Raw genomic sequence first — 20,822 nt, 5'->3', positions numbered from 1 at the left:
TCCTCGGCTCACTTTTTGTCTATTCCCAAATGCAACTACTTGCAATCTAAGGGGATGTAGCTCAGAGGAATAGAGCATTAGTTGAACGTACGAAGACCTGGGGGCAATCCTCAGCAGCTTCAAGAAACCACCAAACTCAGCAGATTAATTTCTTAAAGGGAACATATGCTTCTGTCGAACCTCTGACCATCTAGGGAATGGCGTTTGACTGCATTTGTCACCCTTTGATAGCTCAGTTGGTAGAGCGGAGGACTGTAGGTGAAATTGCTGTAATCCTTAGGTCGCTGGTTCAAATCCGGCTCAAAGGATTGTACTTTTTCTTGTGGTTTACGCCAACTTTTTGACAGCAGTGCACCTTGACATGTGCTTGACAAAAAATATATTTCCCTGAGAGAAGAAATCTTCACTTGTTGACCTATGAAAGGAATGTTGGTAGAGCAGCAGAGAGTTCTCGAGATTGCAACAGTCCTTAGGTCGCTGACTCAGAAGAGTATAACTTTTTCAGCAGTTGTACCAAGTTTTGGACTTATGCCTAGTGTTTCCCCAAAATCAAGTAATTCCCTGAGCGGGAATCAAACCCAGGCCGCGGTGGTAAAAGAACCGAATCTGAACCACTGGACCAAAAGGGAGAGAGAAAAAGACATTTCGCAGTGAGGGAGCTAAACAGCGATTTTCTTCCTCGGCTCACTTTTTGTCTATTCCCAAATGCAACTACTTGCAATCTAAGGGGATGTAGCTCAGAGGAATAGAGCATTAGTTGAACGTACGAAGACCTGGGGGCAATCCTCAGCAGCTTCAAGAAACCACCAAACTCAGCAGATTAATTTCTTAAAGGGAACATATGCTTCTGTCGAACCTCTGACCATCTAGGGAATGGCGTTTGACTGTATTTGTCACCCTTTGATAGCTCAGTTGGTAGAGCGGAGGACTGTAGGTGAAATTGCTGTAATCCTTAGGTCGCTGGTTCAAATCCGGCTCAAAGGATTGTACTTTTTCTTGTGGTTTACGCCAACTTTTTGACAGCAGTGCACCTTGACATGTGCTTGACAAAAAATATATTTCCCTGAGAGAAGAAATCTTCACTTGTTGACCTATGAAAGGAATGTTGGTAGAGCAGCAGAGAGTTCTCGAGATTGCAACAGTCCTTAGGTCGCTGACTCAGAAGAGTATAACTTTTTCAGCAGTTGTACCAAGTTTTGGACTCATGCCTAGTGTTTCCCCAAAATCAAGTAATTCCCTGAGCGGGAATCAAACCCAGGCCGCGGTGGTAAAAGAACCGAATCTGAACCACTGGACCAAAAGGGAGAGAGAAAAAGACATTTCGCAGTGAGGGAGCTAAACAGCGATTTTCTTCCTCGGCTCACTTTTTGTCTATTCCCAAATGCAACTACTTGCAATCTAGGGGATGTAGCTCAGAGGAATAGAGCATTAGTTGAACGTACGAAGACCTGGGGGCAATCCTCAGCAGCTTCAAGAAACCACCAAACTCAGCAGATTAATTTCTTAAAGGGAACATATGCTTCTGTCGAACCTCTGACCATCTAGGGGATGGCGTTTGACTGTATTTGTCACCCTTTGATAGCTCAGTTGGTAGAGCGGAGGACTGTAGGTGAAATTGCTGTAATCCTTAGGTCGCTGGTTCAAATCCGGCTCAAAGGATTGTACTTTTTCTTGTGGTTTACGCCAACTTTTTGACAGCAGTGCACCTTGACATGTGCTTGACAAAAAATATATTTCCCTGAGAGAAGAAATCTTCACTTGTTGACCTATGAAAGGAATGTTGGTAGAGCAGCAGAGAGTTCTCGAGATTGCAACAGTCCTTAGGTCGCTGACTCAGAAGAGTATAACTTTTTCAGCAGTTGTACCAAGTTTTGGACTTATGCCTAGTGTTTCCCCAAAATCAAGTAATTCCCTGAGCGGGAATCAAACCCAGGCCGCGGTGGTAAAAGAACCGAATCTGAACCACTGGACCAAAAGGGAGAGAGAAAAAGACATTTCGCAGTGAGGGAGCTAAACAGCGATTTTATTCCTCGGCTCACTTTTTGTCTATTCCCAAATGCAACTACTTGCAATCTAAGGGGATGTAGCTCAGAGGAATAGAGCATTAGTTGAACGTACGAAGACCTGGGGGCAATCCTCAGCAGCTTCAAGAAACCACCAAACTCAGCAGATTAATTTCTTAAAGGGAACATATGCTTCTGTCGAACCTCTGACCATCTAGGGAATGGCGTTTGACTGTATTTGTCACCCTTTGATAGCTCAGTTGGTAGAGCGGAGGACTGTAGGTGAAATTGCTGTAATCCTTAGGTCGCTGGTTCAAATCCGGCTCAAAGGATTGTACTTTTTCTTGTGGTTTACGCCAACTTTTTGACAGCAGTGCACCTTGACATGTGCTTGACAAAAAATATATTTCCCTGAGAGAAGAAATCTTCACTTGTTGACCTATGAAAGGAATGTTGGTAGAGCAGCAGAGAGTTCTCGAGATTGCAACAGTCCTTAGGTCGCTGACTCAGAAGAGTATAACTTTTTCAGCAGTTGTACCACGTTTTGGACTTATGCCTAGTGTTTCCCCAAAATCAAGTAATTCCCTGAGCGGGAATCAAACCCAGGCCGCGGTGGTAAAAGAACCGAATCTGAACCACTGGACCAAAAGGGAGAGAGAAAAAGACATTTCGCAGTGAGGGAGCTAAACAGCGATTTTATTCCTCGGCTCACTTTTTGTCTATTCCCAAATGCAACTACTTGCAATCTAAGGGGATGTAGCTCAGAGGAATAGAGCATTAGTTGAACGTACGAAGACCTGGGGGCAATCCTCAGCAGCTTCAAGAAACCACCAAACTCAGCAGATTAATTTCTTAAAGGGAACATATGCTTCTGTCGAACCTCTGACCATCTAGGGAATGGCGTTTGACTGTATTTGTCACCCTTTGATAGCTCAGTTGGTAGAGCGGAGGACTGTAGGTGAAATTGCTGTAATCCTTAGGTCGCTGGTTCAAATCGGCTCAAAGGATTGTACTTTTTCTTGTGGTTTACGCCAACTTTTTGACAGCAGTGCACCTTGACATGTGCTTGACAAAAATATATTTCCCTGAGAGAAGAAATCTTCACTTGTTGACCTATGAAAGGAATGTTGGTAGAGCAGCAGAGAGTTCTCGAGATTGCAACAGTCCTTAGGTCGCTGACTCAGAAGAGTATAACTTTTTCAGCAGTTGTACCAAGTTTTGGACTTATGCCTAGTGTTTCCCAAAATCAAGTAATTCCCTGAGCGGGAATCAAACCCAGGCCGCGGTGGTAAAAGAACCGAATCTGAACCACTGGACCAAAAGGGAGAGAAAAAGACATTTCGCAGTGAGGGGGCTAAACAGCGATTTTATTCCTCGGCTCACTTTTTGTCTATTCCCAAATGCAACTACTTGCAATCTAAGGGGATGTAGCTCAGAGGAATAGAGCATTAGTTGAACGTACGAAGACCTGGGGGCAATCCTCAGCAGCTTCAAGAAACCACCAAACTCAGCAGATTAATTTCTTAAAGGGAACATATGCTTCTGTCGAACCTCTGACCATCTAGGGAATGGCGTTTGACTGTATTTGTCACCCTTTGATAGCTCAGTTGGTAGAGCGGAGGACTGTAGGTGAAATTGCTGTAATCCTTAGGTCGCTGGTTCAAATCCTGGCTCAAAGGATTGTACTTTTTCTTGTGGTTTACGCCAACTTTTTGACAGCAGTGCACCTTGACATGTGCTTGACAAAAATATATTTCCCTGAGAGAAGAAATCTTCACTTGTTGACCTATGAAAGGAATGTTGGTAGAGCAGCAGAGAGTTCTCGAGATTGCAACAGTCCTTAGGTCGCTGACTCAGAAGAGTATAACTTTTTCAGCAGTTGTACCAAGTTTTGGACTTATGCCTAGTGTTTCCCCAAAATCAAGTAATTCCCTGAGCGGGAATCAAACCCAGGCCGCGGTGGTAAAAGAACCGAATCTGAACCACTGGACCAAAAGGGAGAGAGAAAAAGACATTTCGCAGTGAGGGGCTAAACAGCGATTTTATTCCTCGGCTCACTTTTTGTCTATTCCCAAATGCAACTACTTGCAATCTAAGGGGATGTAGCTCAGAGGAATAGAGCATTAGTTGAACGTACGAAGACCTGGGGGCAATCCTCAGCAGCTTCAAGAAACCACCAAACTCAGCAGATTAATTTCTTAAAGGGAACATATGCTTCTGTCGAACCTCTGACCATCTAGGGGATGGCGTTTGACTGTATTTGTCACCCTTTGATAGCTCAGTTGGTAGAGCGGAGGACTGTAGGTGAAATTGCTGTAATCCTTAGGTCGCTGGTTCAAATCCGGCTCAAAGGATTGTACTTTTTCTTGTGGTTTACGCCAACTTTTTGACAGCAGTGCACCTTGACATGTGCTTGACAAAAAATATATTTCCCTGAGAGAAGAAATCTTCACTTGTTGACCTATGAAAGGAATGTTGGTAGAGCAGCAGAGAGTTCTCGAGATTGCAACAGTCCTTAGGTCGCTGACTCAGAAGAGTATAACTTTTTCAGCAGTTGTACTTTTTCAGCAGTTGTACCAAGTTTTGGACTCATGCCTAGTGTTTCCCCAAAATCAAGTAATTCCCTGAGCGGGAATCAAACCCAGGCCGCGGTGGTAAAAGAACCGAATCTGAACCACTGGACCAAAAGGGAGAGAGAAAAGACATTTCGCAGTGAGGGGGCTAAACAGCGATTTTATTCCTCGGCTCACTTTTTGTCTATTCCCAAATGCAACTACTTGCAATCTAAGGGGATGTAGCTCAGAGGAATAGAGCATTAGTTGAACGTACGAAGACCTGGGGGCAATCCTCAGCAGCTTCAAGAAACCACCAAACTCAGCAGATTAATTTCTTAAAGGGAACATATGCTTCTGTCGAACCTCTGACCATCTAGGGAATGGCGTTTGACTGTATTTGTCACCCTTTGATAGCTCAGTTGGTAGAGCGGAGGACTGTAGGTGAAATTGCTGTAATCCTTAGGTCGCTGGTTCAAATCCGGCTCAAAGGATTGTACTTTTTCTTGTGGTTTACGCCAACTTTTTGACAGCAGTGCACCTTGACATGTGCTTGACAAAAAATATATTTCCCTGAGAGAAGAAATCTTCACTTGTTGACCTATGAAAGGAATGTTGGTAGAGCAGCAGAGAGTTCTCGAGATTGCAACAGTCCTTAGGTCGCTGACTCAGAAGAGTATAACTTTTTCAGCAGTTGTACCAAGTTTTGGACTTATGCCTAGTGTTTCCCCAAAATCAAGTAATTCCCTGAGCGGGAATCAAACCCAGGCCGCGGTGGTAAAAGAACCGAATCTGAACCACTGGACCAAAAGGGAGAGAGAAAAAGACATTTCGCAGTGAGGGGGCTAAACAGCATTTTTCTTCCTCGGCTCACTTTTTGTCTATTCCCAAATGCAACTACTTGCAATCTAAGGGGATGTAGCTCAGAGGAATAGAGCATTAGTTGAACGTACGAAGACCTGGGGGCAATCCTCAGCAGCTTCAAGAAACCACCAAACTCAGCAGATTAATTTCTTAAAGGGAACATATGCTTCTGTCGAACCTCTGACCATCTAGGGAATGGCGTTTGACTGTATTTGTCACCCTTTGATAGCTCAGTTGGTAGAGCGGAGGACTGTAGGTGAAATTGCTGTAATCCTTAGGTCGCTGGTTCAAATCCGGCTCAAAGGATTGTACTTTTTCTTGTGGTTTACGCCAACTTTTTGACAGCAGTGCACCTTGACATGTGCTTGACAAAAAATATATTTCCCTGAGAGAAGAAATCTTCACTTGTTGACCTATGAAAGGAATGTTGGTAGAGCAGCAGAGAGTTCTCGAGATTGCAACAGTCCTTAGGTCGCTGACTCAAGAGTATAACTTTTTCAGCAGTTGTACCAAGTTTTGGACTTATGCCTAGTGTTTCCCCAAAATCAAGTAATTCCCTGAGCGGGAATCAAACCCAGGCCGCGGTGGTAAAAGAACCGAATCTGAACCACTGGACCAAAAGGGAGAGAAAAAGACATTTCGCAGTGAGGGGGCTAAACAGCGATTTTATTCCTCGGCTCACTTTTTGTCTATTCCCAAATGCAACTACTTGCAATCTAAGGGGATGTAGCTCAGAGGAATAGAGCATTAGTTGAACGTACGAAGACCTGGGGGCAATCCTCAGCAGCTTCAAGAAACCACCAAACTCAGCAGATTAATTTCTTAAAGGGAACATATGCTTCTGTCGAACCTCTGACCATCTAGGGAATGGCGTTTGACTGTATTTGTCACCCTTTGATAGCTCAGTTGGTAGAGCGGAGGACTGTAGGTGAAATTGCTGTAATCCTTAGGTCGCTGGTTCAAATCCGGCTCAAAGGATTGTACTTTTTCTTGTGGTTTACGCCAACTTTTTGACAGCAGTGCACCTTGACATGTGCTTGACAAAAAATATATTTCCCTGAGGGAAGAAATCTTCACTTGTTGACCTTTGAAAGGAATGTTGGTAGAGCAGCAGAGAGTTCTCGAGATTGCAACAGTCCTTAGGTCGCTGACTCAGAAGAGTATAACTTTTTCAGCAGTTGTACCAAGTTTTGGACTCATGCCTAGTGTTTCCCCAAAATCAAGTAATTCCCTGAGCGGGAATCAAACCCAGGCCGCGGTGGTAAAAGAACCGAATCTGAACCACTGGACCAAAAGGGAGAGAGAAAAAGACATTTCGCAGTGAGGGAGCTAAACAGCGATTTTATTCCTCGGCTCACTTTTTGTCTATTCCCAAATGCAACTACTTGCAATCTAAGGGGATGTAGCTCAGTGGAATAGAGCATTAGTTGAACGTACGAAGACCTGGGGGCAATCCTCAGCAGCTTCAAGAAACCACCAAACTCAGCAGATTAATTTCTTAAAGGGAACATATGCTTCTGTCGAACCTCTGACCATCTAGGGGATGGCGTTTGACTGTATTTGTCACCCTTTGATAGCTCAGTTGGTAGAGCGGAGGACTGTAGGTGAAATTGCTGTAATCCTTAGGTCGCTGGTTCAAATCCGGCTCAAAGGATTGTACTTTTTCTTGTGGTTTACGCCAACTTTTTGACAGCAGTGCACCTTGACATGTGCTTGACAAAAAATATATTTCCCTGAGAGAAGAAATCTTCACTTGTTGACCTATGAAAGGAATGTTGGTAGAGCAGCAGAGAGTTCTCGAGATTGCAACAGTCCTTAGGTCGCTGACTCAGAAGAGTATAACTTTTTCAGCAGTTGTACCAAGTTTTGGACTTATGCCTAGTGTTTCCCCAAAATCAAGTAATTCCCTGAGCGGGAATCAAACCCAGGCCGCGGTGGTAAAAGAACCGAATCTGAACCACTGGACCAAAAGGGAGAGAGAAAAAGACATTTCGCAGTGAGGGAGCTAAACAGCGATTTTCTTCCTCGGCTCACTTTTTGTCTATTCCCAAATGCAACTACTTGCAATCTAAGGGGATGTAGCTCAGAGGAATAGAGCATTAGTTGAACGTACGAAGACCTGGGGGCAATCCTCAGCAGCTTCAAGAAACCACCAAACTCAGCAGATTAATTTCTTAAAGGGAACATATGCTTCTGTCGAACCTCTGACCATCTAGGGGATGGCGTTTGACTGTATTTGTCACCCTTTGATAGCTCAGTTGGTAGAGCGGAGGACTGTAGGTGAAATTGCTGTAATCCTTAGGTCGCTGGTTCAAATCCGGCTCAAAGGATTGTACTTTTTCTTGTGGTTTACGCCAACTTTTTGACAGCAGTGCACCTTGACATGTGCTTGACAAAAATATATTTCCCTGAGAGAAGAAATCTTCACTTGTTGACCTATGAAAGGAATGTTGGTAGAGCAGCAGAGAGTTCTCGAGATTGCAACAGTCCTTAGGTCGCTGACTCAGAAGAGTATAACTTTTTCAGCAGTTGTACCAAGTTTTGGACTCATGCCTAGTGTTTCCCCAAAATCAAGTAATTCCCTGAGCGGGAATCAAACCCAGGCCGCGGTGGTAAAAGAACCGAATCTGAACCACTGGACCAAAAGGGAGAGAGAAAAAGACATTTCGCAGTGAGGGAGCTAAACAGCGATTTTATTCCTCGGCTCACTTTTTGTCTATTCCCAAATGCAACTACTTGCAATCTAAGGGGATGTAGCTCAGAGGAATAGAGCATTAGTTGAACGTACGAAGACCTGGGGGCAATCCTCAGCAGCTTCAAGAAACCACCAAACTCAGCAGATTAATTTCTTAAAGGGAACATATGCTTCTGTCGAACCTCTGACCATCTAGGGAATGGCGTTTGACTGTATTTGTCACCCTTTGATAGCTCAGTTGGTAGAGCGGAGGACTGTAGGTGAAATTGCTGTAATCCTTAGGTCGCTGGTTCAAATCCGGCTCAAAGGATTGTACTTTTTCTTGTGGTTTACGCCAACTTTTTGACAGCAGTGCACCTTGACATGTGCTTGACAAAAAATATATTTCCCTGAGAGAAGAAATCTTCACTTGTTGACCTATGAAAGGAATGTTGGTAGAGCAGCAGAGAGTTCTCGAGATTGCAACAGTCCTTAGGTCGCTGACTCAGAAGAGTATAACTTTTTCAGCAGTTGTACCAAGTTTTGGACTCATGCCTAGTGTTTCCCCAAAATCAAGTAATTCCCTGAGCGGGAATCAAACCCAGGCCGCGGTGGTAAAAGAACCGAATCTGAACCACTGGACCAAAAGGGAGAGAGAAAAAGACATTTCGCAGTGAGGGGCTAAACAGCGATTTTATTCCTCGGCTCACTTTTTGTCTATTCCCAAATGCAACTACTTGCAATCTAAGGGGATGTAGCTCAGAGGAATAGAGCATTAGTTGAACGTACGAAGACCTGGGGGCAATCCTCAGCAGCTTCAAGAAACCACCAAACTCAGCAGATTAATTTCTTAAAGGGAACATATGCTTCTGTCGAACCTCTGACCATCTAGGGAATGGCGTTTGACTGTATTTGTCACCCTTTGATAGCTCAGTTGGTAGAGCGGAGGACTGTAGGTGAAATTGCTGTAATCCTTAGGTCGCTGGTTCAAATCGGCTCAAAGGATTGTACTTTTTCTTGTGGTTTACGCCAACTTTTTGACAGCAGTGCACCTTGACATGTGCTTGACAAAAATATATTTCCCTGAGAGAAGAAATCTTCACTTGTTGACCTATGAAAGGAATGTTGGTAGAGCAGCAGAGAGTTCTCGAGATTGCAACAGTCCTTAGGTCGCTGACTCAGAAGAGTATAACTTTTTCAGCAGTTGTACCAAGTTTTGGACTTATGCCTAGTGTTTCCCCAAAATCAAGTAATTCCCTGAGCGGGAATCAAACCCAGGCCGCGGTGGTAAAAGAACCGAATCTGAACCACTGGACCAAAAGGGAGAGAAAAAGACATTTCGCAGTGAGGGGGCTAAACAGCGATTTTCTTCCTCGGCTCACTTTTTGTCTATTCCCAAATGCAACTACTTGCAATCTAAGGGGATGTAGCTCAGAGGAATAGAGCATTAGTTGAACGTACGAAGACCTGGGGGCAATCCTCAGCAGCTTCAAGAAACCACCAAACTCAGCAGATTAATTTCTTAAAGGGAACATATGCTTCTGTCGAACCTCTGACCATCTAGGGAATGGCGTTTGACTGTATTTGTCACCCTTTGATAGCTCAGTTGGTAGAGCGGAGGACTGTAGGTGAAATTGCTGTAATCCTTAGGTCGCTGGTTCAAATCCGGCTCAAAGGATTGTACTTTTTCTTGTGGTTTACGCCAACTTTTTGACAGCAGTGCACCTTGACATGTGCTTGACAAAAAATATATTTCCCTGAGAGAAGAAATCTTCACTTGTTGACCTATGAAAGGAATGTTGGTAGAGCAGCAGAGAGTTCTCGAGATTGCAACAGTCCTTAGGTCGCTGACTCAGAAGAGTATAACTTTTTCAGCAGTTGTACCAAGTTTTGGACTTATGCCTAGTGTTTCCCCAAAATCAAGTAATTCCCTGAGCGGGAATCAAACCCAGGCCGCGGTGGTAAAAGAACCGAATCTGAACCACTGGACCAAAAGGGAGAGAAAAGACATTTCGCAGTGAGGGGGCTAAACAGCGATTTTCTTCCTCGGCTCACTTTTTGTCTATTCCCAAATGCAACTACTTGCAATCTAAGGGGATGTAGCTCAGTGGAATAGAGCATTAGTTGAACGTACGAAGACCTGGGGGCAATCCTCAGCAGCTTCAAGAAACCACCAAACTCAGCAGATTAATTTCTTAAAGGGAACATATGCTTCTGTCGAACCTCTGACCATCTAGGGAATGGCGTTTGACTGTATTTGTCACCCTTTGATAGCTCAGTTGGTAGAGCGGAGGACTGTAGGTGAAATTGCTGTAATCCTTAGGTCGCTGGTTCAAATCCGGCTCAAAGGATTGTACTTTTTCTTGTGGTTTACGCCAACTTTTTGACAGCAGTGCACCTTGACATGTGCTTGACAAAAATATATTTCCCTGAGAGAAGAAATCTTCACTTGTTGACCTTTGAAAGGAATGTTGGTAGAGCAGCAGAGAGTTCTCGAGATTGCAACAGTCCTTAGGTCGCTGACTCAGAAGAGTATAACTTTTTCAGCAGTTGTACCACGTTTTGGACTTATGCCTAGTGTTTCCCCAAAATCAAGTAATTCCCTGAGCGGGAATCAAACCCAGGCCGCGGTGGTAAAAGAACCGAATCTGAACCACTGGACCAAAAGGAGAGAGAAAAAGACATTTCGCAGTGAGGGGCTAAACAGCGATTTTATTCCTCGGCTCACTTTTTGTCTATTCCCAAATGCAACTACTTGCAATCTAAGGGGATGTAGCTCAGAGGAATAGAGCATTAGTTGAACGTACGAAGACCTGGGGGCAATCCTCAGCAGCTTCAAGAAACCACCAAACTCAGCAGATTAATTTCTTAAAGGGAACATATGCTTCTGTCGAACCTCTGACCATCTAGGGAATGGCGTTTGACTGTATTTGTCACCCTTTGATAGCTCAGTTGGTAGAGCGGAGGACTGTAGGTGAAATTGCTGTAATCCTTAGGTCGCTGGTTCAAATGGCTCAAAGGATTGTACTTTTTCTTGTGGTTTACGCCAACTTTTTGACAGCAGTGCACCTTGACATGTGCTTGACAAAAATATATTTCCCTGAGAGAAGAAATCTTCACTTGTTGACCTATGAAAGGAATGTTGGTAGAGCAGCAGAGAGTTCTCGAGATTGCAACAGTCCTTAGGTCGCTGACAGTCCTGGATAAAAGGTCTGCTAAATGCATATATTATTATTATTATTATATTACTCAGAAGAGTATAACTTTTTCAGCAGTTGTACCAAGTTTTGGACTCATGCCTAGTGTTTCCCCAAAATCAAGTAATTCCCTGAGCGGGAATCAAACCCAGGCCGCGGTGGTAAAAGAACCGAATCTGAACCACTGGACCAAAAGGGAGAGAGAAAAAGACATTTCGCAGTGAGGGAGCTAAACAACGATTTTATTCCTCGGCTCACTTTTTGTCTATTCCCAAATGCAACTACTTGCAATCTAAGGGGATGTAGCTCAGTGGAATAGAGCATTAGTTGAACGTACGAAGACCTGGGGGCAATCCTCAGCAGCTTCAAGAAACCACCAAACTCAGCAGATTAATTTCTTAAAGGGAACATATGCTTCTGTCGAACCTCTGACCATCTAGGGAATGGCGTTTGACTGTATTTGTCACCCTTTGATAGCTCAGTTGGTAGAGCGGAGGACTGTAGGTGAAATTGCTGTAATCCTTAGGTCGCTGGTTCAAATCCGGCTCAAAGGATTGTACTTTTTCTTGTGGTTTACGCCAACTTTTTGACAGCAGTGCACTTGACATGTGCTTGACAAAAATATATTTCCCTGAGAGAAGAAATCTTCACTTGTTGACCTATGAAAGGAATGTTGGTAGAGCAGCAGAGAGTTCTCGAGATTGCAACAGTCCTTAGGTCGCTGACTCAGAAGAGTATAACTTTTTCAGCAGTTGTACCAAGTTTTGGACTTATGCCTAGTGTTTCCCCAAAATCAAGTAATTCCCTGAGCGGGAATCAAACCCAGGCCGCGGTGGTAAAAGAACCGAATCTGAACCACTGGACCAAAAGGGAGAGAGAAAAAGACATTTCGCAGTGAGGGAGCTAAACAGCGATTTTCTTCCTCGGCTCACTTTTTGTCTATTCCCAAATGCAACTACTTGCAATCTAAGGGGATGTAGCTCAGAGGAATAGAGCATTAGTTGAACGTACGAAGACCTGGGGGCAATCCTCAGCAGCTTCAAGAAACCACCAAACTCAGCAGATTAATTTCTTAAAGGGAACATATGCTTCTGTCGAACCTCTGACCATCTAGGGAATGGCGTTTGACTGTATTTGTCACCCTTTGATAGCTCAGTTGGTAGAGCGGAGGACTGTAGGTGAAATTGCTGTAATCCTTAGGTCGCTGGTTCAAATCCGGCTCAAAGGATTGTACTTTTTCTTGTGGTTTACGCCAACTTTTTGACAGCAGTGCACCTTGACATGTGCTTGACAAAAAATATATTTCCCTGAGAGAAGAAATCTTCACTTGTTGACCTATGAAAGGAATGTTGGTAGAGCAGCAGAGAGTTCTCGAGATTGCAACAGTCCTTAGGTCGCTGACTCAGAAGAGTATAACTTTTTCAGCAGTTGTACCAAGTTTTGGACTTATGCCTAGTGTTTCCCCAAAATCAAGTAATTCCCTGAGCGGGAATCAAACCCAGGCCGCGGTGGTAAAAGAACCGAATCTGAACCACTGGACCAAAAGGGAGAGAGAAAAAGACATTTCGCAGTGAGGGAGCTAAACAGCGATTTTATTCCTCGGCTCACTTTTTGTCTATTCCCAAATGCAACTACTTGCAATCTAAGGGGATGTAGCTCAGAGGAATAGAGCATTAGTTGAACGTACGAAGACCTGGGGGCAATCCTCAGCAGCTTCAAGAAACCACCAAACTCAGCAGATTAATTTCTTAAAGGGAACATATGCTTCTGTCGAACCTCTGACCATCTAGGGGATGGCGTTTGACTGTATTTGTCACCCTTTGATAGCTCAGTTGGTAGAGCGGAGGACTGTAGGTGAAATTGCTGTAATCCTTAGGTCGCTGGTTCAAATCCGGCTCAAAGGATTGTACTTTTTCTTGTGGTTTACGCCAACTTTTTGACAGCAGTGCACCTTGACATGTGCTTGACAAAAAATATATTTCCCTGAGAGAAGAAATCTTCACTTGTTGACCTATGAAAGGAATGTTGGTAGAGCAGCAGAGAGTTCTCGAGATTGCAACAGTCCTTAGGTCGCTGACTCAGAAGAGTATAACTTTTCAGCAGTTGTACCAAGTTTTGGACTCATGCCTAGTGTTTCCCCAAAATCAAGTAATTCCCTGAGCGGGAATCAAACCCAGGCCGCGGTGGTAAAAGAACCGAATCTGAACCACTGGACCAAAAGGGAGAGAGAAAAAGACAATTCGCAGTGAGGGGGCTAAACAGCGATTTTATTCCTCGGCTCACTTTTTGTCTATTCCCAAATGCAACTACTTGCAATCTAAGGGGATGTAGCTCAGTGGAATAGAGCATTAGTTGAACGTACGAAGACCTGGGGGCAATCCTCAGCAGCTTCAAGAAACCACCAAACTCAGCAGATTAATTTCTTAAAGGGAACATATGCTTCTGTCGAACCTCTGACCATCTAGGGAATGGCGTTTGACTGTATTTGTCACCCTTTGATAGCTCAGTTGGTAGAGCGGAGGACTGTAGGTGAAATTGCTGTAATCCTTAGGTCGCTGGTTCAAATCCGGCTCAAAGGATTGTACTTTTTCTTGTGGTTTACGCCAACTTTTTGACAGCAGTGCACCTTGACATGTGCTTGACAAAAAATATATTTCCCTGAGAGAAGAAATCTTCACTTGTTGACCTATGAAAGGAATGTTGGTAGAGCAGCAGAGAGTTCTCGAGATTGCAACAGTCCTTAGGTCGCTGACTCAGAAGAGTATAACTTTTTCAGCAGTTGTACCACGTTTTGGACTTATGCCTAGTGTTTCCCCAAAATCAAGTAATTCCCTGAGCGGGAATCAAACCCAGGCCGCGGTGGTAAAAGAACCGAATCTGAACCACTGGACCAAAAGGGAGAGAGAAAAAGACATTTCGCAGTGAGGGAGCTAAACAGCGATTTTATTCCTCGGCTCACTTTTTGTCTATTCCCAAATGCAACTACTTGCAATCTAAGGGGATGTAGCTCAGAGGAATAGAGCATTAACGTTGAACGTACGAAGACCTGGGGGCAATCCTCAGCAGCTTCAAGAAACCACCAAACTCAGCAGATTAATTTCTTAAAGGGAACATATGCTTCTGTCGAACCTCTGACCATCTAGGGAATGGCGTTTGACTGTATTTGTCACCCTTTGATAGCTCAGTTGGTAGAGCGGAGGACTGTAGGTGAAATTGCTGTAATCCTTAGGTCGCTGGTTCAAATCCGGCTCAAAGGATTGTACTTTTTCTTGTGGTTTACGCCAACTTTTTGACAGCAGTGCACCTTGACATGTGCTTGACAAAAAATATATTTCCCTGAGAGAAGAAATCTTCACTTGTTGACCTATGAAAGGAATGTTGGTAGAGCAGCAGAGAGTTCTCGAGATTGCAACAGTCCTTAGGTCGCTGACTCAGAAGAGTATAACTTTTTCAGCAGTTGTACCACGTTTTGGACTTATGCCTAGTGTTTCCCCAAAATCAAGTAATTCCCTGAGCGGGAATCAAACCCAGGCCGCGGTGGTAAAAGAACCGAATCTGAACCACTGGACCAAAGGGAGAGAGAAAAAGACATTTCGCAGTGAGGGGCTAAACAGCGATTTTATTCCTCGGCTCACTTTTTGTCTATTCCCAAATGCAACTACTTGCAATCTAAGGGGATGTAGCTCAGTGGAATAGAGCATTAGTTGAACGTACGAAGACCTGGGGGCAATCCTCAGCAGCTTCAAGAAACCACCAAACTCAGCAGATTAATTTCTTAAAGGGAACATATGCTTCTGTCGAACCTCTGACCATCTAGGGAATGGCGTTTGACTGTATTTGTCACCCTTTGATAGCTCAGTTGGTAGAGCGGAGGACTGTAGGTGAAATTGCTGTAATCCTTAGGTCGCTGGTTCAAATCCGGCTCAAAGGATTGTACTTTTTCTTGTGGTTTACGCCAACTTTTTGACAGCAGTGCACCTTGACATGTGCTTGACAAAAAATATATTTCCCTGAGAGAGAAATCTTCACTTGTTGACCTATGAAAGGAATGTTGGTAGAGCAGCAGAGAGTTCGCGAGATTGCAACAGTCCTTAGGTCGCTGACTAAGAAGAGTATAACTTTTTCAGCAGTTGTACCAAGTTTTGGACTCATGCCTAGTGTTTCCCCAAAATCAAGTAATTCCCTGAGCGGGAATCAAACCCTGGCCGCGGTGGTAAGAGAACCGAATCTGAACCACTGGACCAAAAGGGAGAGAGAAAAAGACAATTCGCAGTGAGGGGGCTAAACAGCGATTTTATTCCTCGGCTCACTTTTTGTCTATTCCCAAATGCAACTACTTGCAATCTAAGGGGATGTAGCTCAGAGGAATAGAGCATTAGTTGAACGTACGAAGACCTGGGGGCAATCCTCAGCAGCTTCAAGAAACCACCAAACTCAGCAGATTAATTTCTTAAAGGGAACATATGCTTCTGTCGAACCTCTGACCATCTAGGGAATGGCGTTTGACTGTATTTGTCACCCTTTGATAGCTCAGTTGGTAGAGCGGAGGACTGTAGGTGAAATTGCTGTAATCCTTAGGTCGCTGGTTCAAATCCGGCTCAAAGGATTGTACTTTTTCTTGTGGTTTACGCCAACTTTTTGACAGCAGTGCACCTTGACATGTGCTTGACAAAAAATATATTTCCCTGAGAGAAGAAATCTTCACTTGTTGACCTATGAAAGGAATGTTGGTAGAGCAGCAGAGAGTTCTCGAGATTGCAACAGTCCTTAGGTCGCTGACTCAGAAGAGTATAACTTTTTCAGCAGTTGTACCACGTTTTGGACTTATGCCTAGTGTTTCCCCAAAATCAAGTAATTCCCTGAGCGGGAATCAAACCCAGGCCGCGGTGGTAAAAGAACCGAATCTGAACCACTGGACCAAAAGGGAGAGAGAAAAAGACATTTCGCAGTGAGGGAGCTAAACAGCGATTTTTCTTCCTCGGCTCACTTTTTGTCTATTCCCAAATGCAACTACTTGCAATCTAAGGGGATGTAGCTCAGAGGAATAGAGCATTAGTTGAACGTACGAAGACCTGGGGGCAATCCTCAGCAGCTTCAAGAAACCACCAAACTCAGCAGATTAATTTCTTAAAGGGAACATATGCTTCTGTCGAACCTCTGACCATCTAGGGAATGGCGTTTGACTGTATTTGTCACCCTTTGATAGCTCAGTTGGTAGAGCGGAGGACTGTAGGTGAAATTGCTGTAATCCTTAGGTCGCTGGCTCAAATCCGGCTCAAAGGATTGTACTTTTTCTTGTGGTTTACGCCAACTTTTTGACAGCAGTGCACCTTGACATGTGCTTGACAAAAAATATATTTCCCTGAGAGAAGAAATCTTCACTTGTTGACCTATGAAAGGAATGTTGGTAGAGCAGCAGAGAGTTCTCGAGATTGCAACAGTCCTTAGGTCGCTGGTCGCTTTGATAAAACTCATGGCATATATTATTATTATTATTATATTACTCAGAAGAGTATAACTTTTTCAGCAGTTGTACCAAGTTTTGGACTCATGCCTAGTGTTTCCCCAAAATCAAGTAATTCCCTGAGCGGGAATCAAACCCAGGCCGCGGTGGTAAAAGAACCGAATCTGAACCACTGGACCAAAAGGGAGAGAAAAAGACATTTCGCAGTGAGGGAGCTAAACAGCGATTTTATTCCTCGGCTCACTTTTTGTCTATTCCCAAATGCAACTACTTGCAATCTAAGGGGATGTAGCTCAGTGGAATAGAGCATTAGTTGAACGTACGAAGACCTGGGGGCAATCCTCAGCAGCTTCAAGAAACCACCAAACTCAGCAGATTAATTTCTTAAAGGGAACATATGCTTCTGTCGAACCTCTGACCATCTAGGGAATGGCGTTTGACTGTATTTGTCACCCTTTGATAGCTCAGTTGGTAGAGCGGAGGACTGTAGGTGAAATTGCTGTAATCCTTAGGTCGCTGGTTCAAATCCGGCTCAAAGGATTGTACTTTTTCTTGTGGTTTACGCCAACTTTTTGACAGCAGTGCACCTTGACATGTGCTTGACAAAAAATATATTTCCCTGAGAGAAGAAATCTTCACTTGTTGACCTATGAAAGGAATGTTGGTAGAGCAGCAGAGAGTTCTCGAGATTGCAACAGTCCTTAGGTCGCTGACTCAGAAGAGTATAACTTTTTCAGCAGTTGTACCAAGTTTTGGACTTATGCCTAGTGTTTCCCCAAAATCAAGTAATTCCCTGAGCGGGAATCAAACCCAGGCCGCGGTGGTAAAAGAACCGAATCTGAACCACTGGACCAAAAGGGAGAGAGAAAAAGACATTTCGCAGTGAGGGAGCTAAACAGCGATTTTATTCCTCGGCTCACTTTTTGTCTATTCCCAAATGCAACTACTTGCAATCTAAGGGGATGTAGCTCAGAGGAATAGAGCATTAGTTGAACGTACGAAGACCTGGGGGCAATCCTCAGCAGCTTCAAGAAACCACCAAACTCAGCAGATTAATTTCTTAAAGGGAACATATGCTTCTGTCGAACCTCTGACCATCTAGGGGATGGCGTTTGACTGCATTTGTCACCCTTTGATAGCTCAGTTGGTAGAGCGGAGGACTGTAGGTGAAATTGCTGTAATCCTTAGGTCGCTGGTTCAAATCCGGCTCAAAGGATTGTACTTTTTCTTGTGGTTTACGCCAACTTTTTGACAGCAGTGCACCTTGACATGTGCTTGACAAAAAATATATTTCCCTGAGAGAAGAAATCTTCACTTGTTGACCTATGAAAGGAATGTTGGTAGAGCAGCAGAGAGTTCTCGAGATTGCAACAGTCCTTAGGTCGCTGACTCAGAAGAGTATAACTTTTTCAGCAGTTGTACCACGTTTTGGACTTATGCCTAGTGTTTCCCCAAAATCAAGTAATTCCCTGAGCGGGAATCAAACCCAGGCCGCGGTGGTAAAAGAACCGAATCTGAACCACTGGACCAAAAGGGAGAGAGAAAAAGACATTTCGCAGTGAGGGGCTAAACAGCGATTTTCTTCCTCGGCTCACTTTTTGTCTATTCCCAAATGCAACTACTTGCAATCTAAGGGGATGTAGCTCAGAGGAATAGAGCATTAGTTGAACGTACGAAGACCTGGGGGCAATCCTCAGCAGCTTCAAGAAACCACCAAACTCAGCAGATTAATTTCTTAAAGGGAACATATGCTTCTGTCGAACCTCTGACCATCTAGGGAATGGCGTTTGACTGTATTTGTCACCCTTTGATAGCTCAGTTGGTAGAGCGGAGGACTGTAGGTGAAATTGCTGTAATCCTTAGGTCGCTGGTTCAAATCCGGCTCAAAGGATTGTACTTTTTCTTGTGGTTTACGCCAACTTTTTGACAGCAGTGCACCTTGACATGTGCTTGACAAAAAATATATTTCCCTGAGAGAAGAAATCTTCACTTGTTGACCTTTGAAAGGAATGTTGGTAGAGCAGCAGAGAGTTCTCGAGATTGCAACAGTCCTTAGGTCGCTGACTCAGAAGAGTATAACTTTTTCAGCAGTTGTACCACGTTTTGGACTTATGCCTAGTGTTTCCCCAAAATCAAGTAATTCCCTGAGCGGGAATCAAACCCAGGCCGCGGTGGTAAAAGAACCGAATCTGAACCACTGGACCAAAAGGGAGAGAGAAAAGACATTTCGCAGTGAGGGGGCTAAACAGCGATTTTCTTCCTCGGCTCACTTTTTGTCTATTCCCAAATGCAACTACTTGCAATCTAAGGGGATGTAGCTCAGAGGAATAGAGCATTAGTTGAACGTACGAAGACCTGGGGGCAATCCTCAGCAGCTTCAAGAAACCACCAAACTCAGCAGATTAATTTCTTAAAGGGAACATATGCTTCTGTCGAACCTCTGACCATCTAGGGAATGGCGTTTGACTGCATTTGTCACCCTTTGATAGCTCAGTTGGTAGAGCGGAGGACTGTAGGTGAAATTGCTGTAATCCTTAGGTCGCTGTTTCAAATCCAGCTCAAAGGATTATAATTTTCTTGTGGTTTACGCCAACTTTTTGACAGCAGTGCACCTTGACATGTGCTTGACAAAAAATATATTTCCCTGAGAGAAGAAATCTTCACTTGTTGACCTATGAAAGGAATGTTGGTAGAGCAGCAGAGAGTTCTCGAGATTGCAACAGTCCTTAGGTCGCTGACTCAGAAGAGTATAACTTTTTCAGCAGTTGTACCAAGTTTTGGACTTATGCCTAGTGTTTCCCCAAAATCAAGTAATTCCCTGAGCGGGAATCAAACCCAGGCCGCGGTGGTAAAAGAACCGAATCTGAACCACTGGACCAAAAGGGAGAGAGAAAAAGACATTTCGCAGTGAGGGAGCTAAACAGCGATTTTATTCCTCGGCTCACTTTTTGTCTATTCCCAAATGCAACTACTTGCAATCTAAGGGGATGTAGCTCAGAGGAATAGAGCATTAGTTGAACGTACGAAGACCTGGGGGCAATCCTCAGCAGCTTCAAGAAACCACCAAACTCAGCAGATTAATTTCTTAAAGGGAACATATGCTTCTGTCGAACCTCTGACCATCTAGGGGATGGCGTTTGACTGCATTTGTCACCCTTTGATAGCTCAGTTGGTAGAGCGGAGGACTGTAGGTGAAATTGCTGTAATCCTTAGGTCGCTGGTTCAAATCCGGCTCAAAGGATTGTACTTTTTCTTGTGGTTTACGCCAACTTTTTGACAGCAGTGCACCTTGACATGTGCTTGACAAAAAATATATTTCCCTGAGAGAAGAAATCTTCACTTGTTGACCTATGAAAGGAATGTTGGTAGAGCAGCAGAGAGTTCTCGAGATTGCAACAGTCCTTAGGTCGCTGACTCAGAAGAGTATAACTTTTTCAGCAGTTGTACCAAGTTTTGGACTCATGCCTAGTGTTTCCCCAAAATCAAGTAATTCCCTGAGCGGGAATCAAACCCAGGCCGCGGTGGTAAAAGAACCGAATCTGAACCACTGGACCAAAAGGGAGAGAGAAAAAGACATTTCGCAGTGAGGGGGCTAAACAGCGATTTTCTTCCTCGGCTCACTTTTTGTCTATTCCCAAATGCAACTACTTGCAATCTAAGGGGATGTAGCTCAGTGGAATAGAGCATTAGTTGAACGTACGAAGACCTGGGGGCAATCCTCAGCAGCTTCAAGAAACCACCAAACTCAGCAGATTAATTTCTTAAAGGGAACATATGCTTCTGTCGAACCTCTGACCATCTAGGGAATGGCGTTTGACTGTATTTGTCACCCTTTGATAGCTCAGTTGGTAGAGCGGAGGACTGTAGGTGAAATTGCTGTAATCCTTAGGTCGCTGGCTCAAAGGATTGTACTTTTTCTTGTGGTTTACGCCAACTTTTTGACAGCAGTGCACCTTGACATGTGCTTGACAAAAAATATATTTCCCTGAGAGAAGAAATCTTCACTTGTTGACCTATGAAAGGAATGTTGGTAGAGCAGCAGAGAGTTCTCGAGATTGCAACAGTCCT

The 20,822-nt window shown here is 44.1% G+C and overlaps 28 non-coding genes across 28 annotated transcripts; all 28 read left to right on the top strand.

The window, feature by feature from the left end:
• The first annotated feature begins 221 nt into the window (after nt 1-221).
• On the top strand, nt 222-308 carry trnay-gua. Its single transcript is given in 2 exon segments — nt 222-258; nt 273-308. It is a non-coding gene; the product is annotated as a tRNA-Tyr (tRNA).
• A 589-nt stretch (nt 309-897) lies between these two features.
• Nucleotides 898-984, top strand: trnay-gua. The gene is given in 2 exon segments: nt 898-934; nt 949-984. It is a non-coding gene; the product is annotated as a tRNA-Tyr (tRNA).
• Nucleotides 985-1,572: 588 nt separating this feature from the next.
• Nucleotides 1,573-1,659, top strand: trnay-gua. The gene is given in 2 exon segments: nt 1,573-1,609; nt 1,624-1,659. It is a non-coding gene; the product is annotated as a tRNA-Tyr (tRNA).
• A 589-nt stretch (nt 1,660-2,248) lies between these two features.
• Nucleotides 2,249-2,335, top strand: trnay-gua. The gene is given in 2 exon segments: nt 2,249-2,285; nt 2,300-2,335. It is a non-coding gene; the product is annotated as a tRNA-Tyr (tRNA).
• Nucleotides 2,336-3,595: 1,260 nt separating this feature from the next.
• On the top strand, nt 3,596-3,683 carry trnay-gua. Its single transcript is given in 2 exon segments — nt 3,596-3,632; nt 3,647-3,683. It is a non-coding gene; the product is annotated as a tRNA-Tyr (tRNA).
• A 587-nt stretch (nt 3,684-4,270) lies between these two features.
• Nucleotides 4,271-4,357, top strand: trnay-gua. Its single transcript is given in 2 exon segments — nt 4,271-4,307; nt 4,322-4,357. It is a non-coding gene; the product is annotated as a tRNA-Tyr (tRNA).
• A 605-nt stretch (nt 4,358-4,962) lies between these two features.
• On the top strand, nt 4,963-5,049 carry trnay-gua. The gene is given in 2 exon segments: nt 4,963-4,999; nt 5,014-5,049. It is a non-coding gene; the product is annotated as a tRNA-Tyr (tRNA).
• A 589-nt stretch (nt 5,050-5,638) lies between these two features.
• On the top strand, nt 5,639-5,725 carry trnay-gua. The gene is given in 2 exon segments: nt 5,639-5,675; nt 5,690-5,725. It is a non-coding gene; the product is annotated as a tRNA-Tyr (tRNA).
• A 585-nt stretch (nt 5,726-6,310) lies between these two features.
• On the top strand, nt 6,311-6,397 carry trnay-gua. The gene is given in 2 exon segments: nt 6,311-6,347; nt 6,362-6,397. It is a non-coding gene; the product is annotated as a tRNA-Tyr (tRNA).
• Nucleotides 6,398-6,986: 589 nt separating this feature from the next.
• Nucleotides 6,987-7,073, top strand: trnay-gua. The gene is given in 2 exon segments: nt 6,987-7,023; nt 7,038-7,073. It is a non-coding gene; the product is annotated as a tRNA-Tyr (tRNA).
• Nucleotides 7,074-7,662: 589 nt separating this feature from the next.
• Nucleotides 7,663-7,749, top strand: trnay-gua. The gene is given in 2 exon segments: nt 7,663-7,699; nt 7,714-7,749. It is a non-coding gene; the product is annotated as a tRNA-Tyr (tRNA).
• Nucleotides 7,750-8,337: 588 nt separating this feature from the next.
• On the top strand, nt 8,338-8,424 carry trnay-gua. The gene is given in 2 exon segments: nt 8,338-8,374; nt 8,389-8,424. It is a non-coding gene; the product is annotated as a tRNA-Tyr (tRNA).
• Nucleotides 8,425-9,012: 588 nt separating this feature from the next.
• On the top strand, nt 9,013-9,098 carry trnay-gua. The gene is given in 2 exon segments: nt 9,013-9,049; nt 9,064-9,098. It is a non-coding gene; the product is annotated as a tRNA-Tyr (tRNA).
• Nucleotides 9,099-9,684: 586 nt separating this feature from the next.
• trnay-gua lies at nt 9,685-9,771 on the top strand. Its single transcript is given in 2 exon segments — nt 9,685-9,721; nt 9,736-9,771. It is a non-coding gene; the product is annotated as a tRNA-Tyr (tRNA).
• Nucleotides 9,772-10,357: 586 nt separating this feature from the next.
• On the top strand, nt 10,358-10,444 carry trnay-gua. Its single transcript is given in 2 exon segments — nt 10,358-10,394; nt 10,409-10,444. It is a non-coding gene; the product is annotated as a tRNA-Tyr (tRNA).
• A 1,313-nt stretch (nt 10,445-11,757) lies between these two features.
• On the top strand, nt 11,758-11,844 carry trnay-gua. The gene is given in 2 exon segments: nt 11,758-11,794; nt 11,809-11,844. It is a non-coding gene; the product is annotated as a tRNA-Tyr (tRNA).
• Nucleotides 11,845-12,431: 587 nt separating this feature from the next.
• trnay-gua lies at nt 12,432-12,518 on the top strand. Its single transcript is given in 2 exon segments — nt 12,432-12,468; nt 12,483-12,518. It is a non-coding gene; the product is annotated as a tRNA-Tyr (tRNA).
• A 589-nt stretch (nt 12,519-13,107) lies between these two features.
• Nucleotides 13,108-13,194, top strand: trnay-gua. Its single transcript is given in 2 exon segments — nt 13,108-13,144; nt 13,159-13,194. It is a non-coding gene; the product is annotated as a tRNA-Tyr (tRNA).
• A 588-nt stretch (nt 13,195-13,782) lies between these two features.
• On the top strand, nt 13,783-13,869 carry trnay-gua. The gene is given in 2 exon segments: nt 13,783-13,819; nt 13,834-13,869. It is a non-coding gene; the product is annotated as a tRNA-Tyr (tRNA).
• A 591-nt stretch (nt 13,870-14,460) lies between these two features.
• Nucleotides 14,461-14,547, top strand: trnay-gua. The gene is given in 2 exon segments: nt 14,461-14,497; nt 14,512-14,547. It is a non-coding gene; the product is annotated as a tRNA-Tyr (tRNA).
• A 587-nt stretch (nt 14,548-15,134) lies between these two features.
• On the top strand, nt 15,135-15,221 carry trnay-gua. Its single transcript is given in 2 exon segments — nt 15,135-15,171; nt 15,186-15,221. It is a non-coding gene; the product is annotated as a tRNA-Tyr (tRNA).
• A 588-nt stretch (nt 15,222-15,809) lies between these two features.
• On the top strand, nt 15,810-15,896 carry trnay-gua. Its single transcript is given in 2 exon segments — nt 15,810-15,846; nt 15,861-15,896. It is a non-coding gene; the product is annotated as a tRNA-Tyr (tRNA).
• Nucleotides 15,897-16,486: 590 nt separating this feature from the next.
• On the top strand, nt 16,487-16,573 carry trnay-gua. The gene is given in 2 exon segments: nt 16,487-16,523; nt 16,538-16,573. It is a non-coding gene; the product is annotated as a tRNA-Tyr (tRNA).
• A 634-nt stretch (nt 16,574-17,207) lies between these two features.
• On the top strand, nt 17,208-17,294 carry trnay-gua. The gene is given in 2 exon segments: nt 17,208-17,244; nt 17,259-17,294. It is a non-coding gene; the product is annotated as a tRNA-Tyr (tRNA).
• Nucleotides 17,295-17,883: 589 nt separating this feature from the next.
• Nucleotides 17,884-17,970, top strand: trnay-gua. The gene is given in 2 exon segments: nt 17,884-17,920; nt 17,935-17,970. It is a non-coding gene; the product is annotated as a tRNA-Tyr (tRNA).
• A 588-nt stretch (nt 17,971-18,558) lies between these two features.
• trnay-gua lies at nt 18,559-18,645 on the top strand. Its single transcript is given in 2 exon segments — nt 18,559-18,595; nt 18,610-18,645. It is a non-coding gene; the product is annotated as a tRNA-Tyr (tRNA).
• Nucleotides 18,646-19,233: 588 nt separating this feature from the next.
• On the top strand, nt 19,234-19,320 carry trnay-gua. Its single transcript is given in 2 exon segments — nt 19,234-19,270; nt 19,285-19,320. It is a non-coding gene; the product is annotated as a tRNA-Tyr (tRNA).
• A 588-nt stretch (nt 19,321-19,908) lies between these two features.
• On the top strand, nt 19,909-19,995 carry trnay-gua. The gene is given in 2 exon segments: nt 19,909-19,945; nt 19,960-19,995. It is a non-coding gene; the product is annotated as a tRNA-Tyr (tRNA).
• The last annotated feature ends 827 nt before the right edge of the window (nt 19,996-20,822 follow it).

Source organism: Oncorhynchus gorbuscha, unplaced genomic scaffold (genome assembly GCF_021184085.1).
Source record: "Oncorhynchus gorbuscha isolate QuinsamMale2020 ecotype Even-year unplaced genomic scaffold, OgorEven_v1.0 Un_scaffold_2867, whole genome shotgun sequence".
NCBI classification, from domain to species: Eukaryota; Metazoa; Chordata; class Actinopteri; order Salmoniformes; family Salmonidae; genus Oncorhynchus; species Oncorhynchus gorbuscha.
Note: the sequence above shows the minus strand (reverse complement) of the source record. Positions and strands in the feature narration are given on the sequence as shown.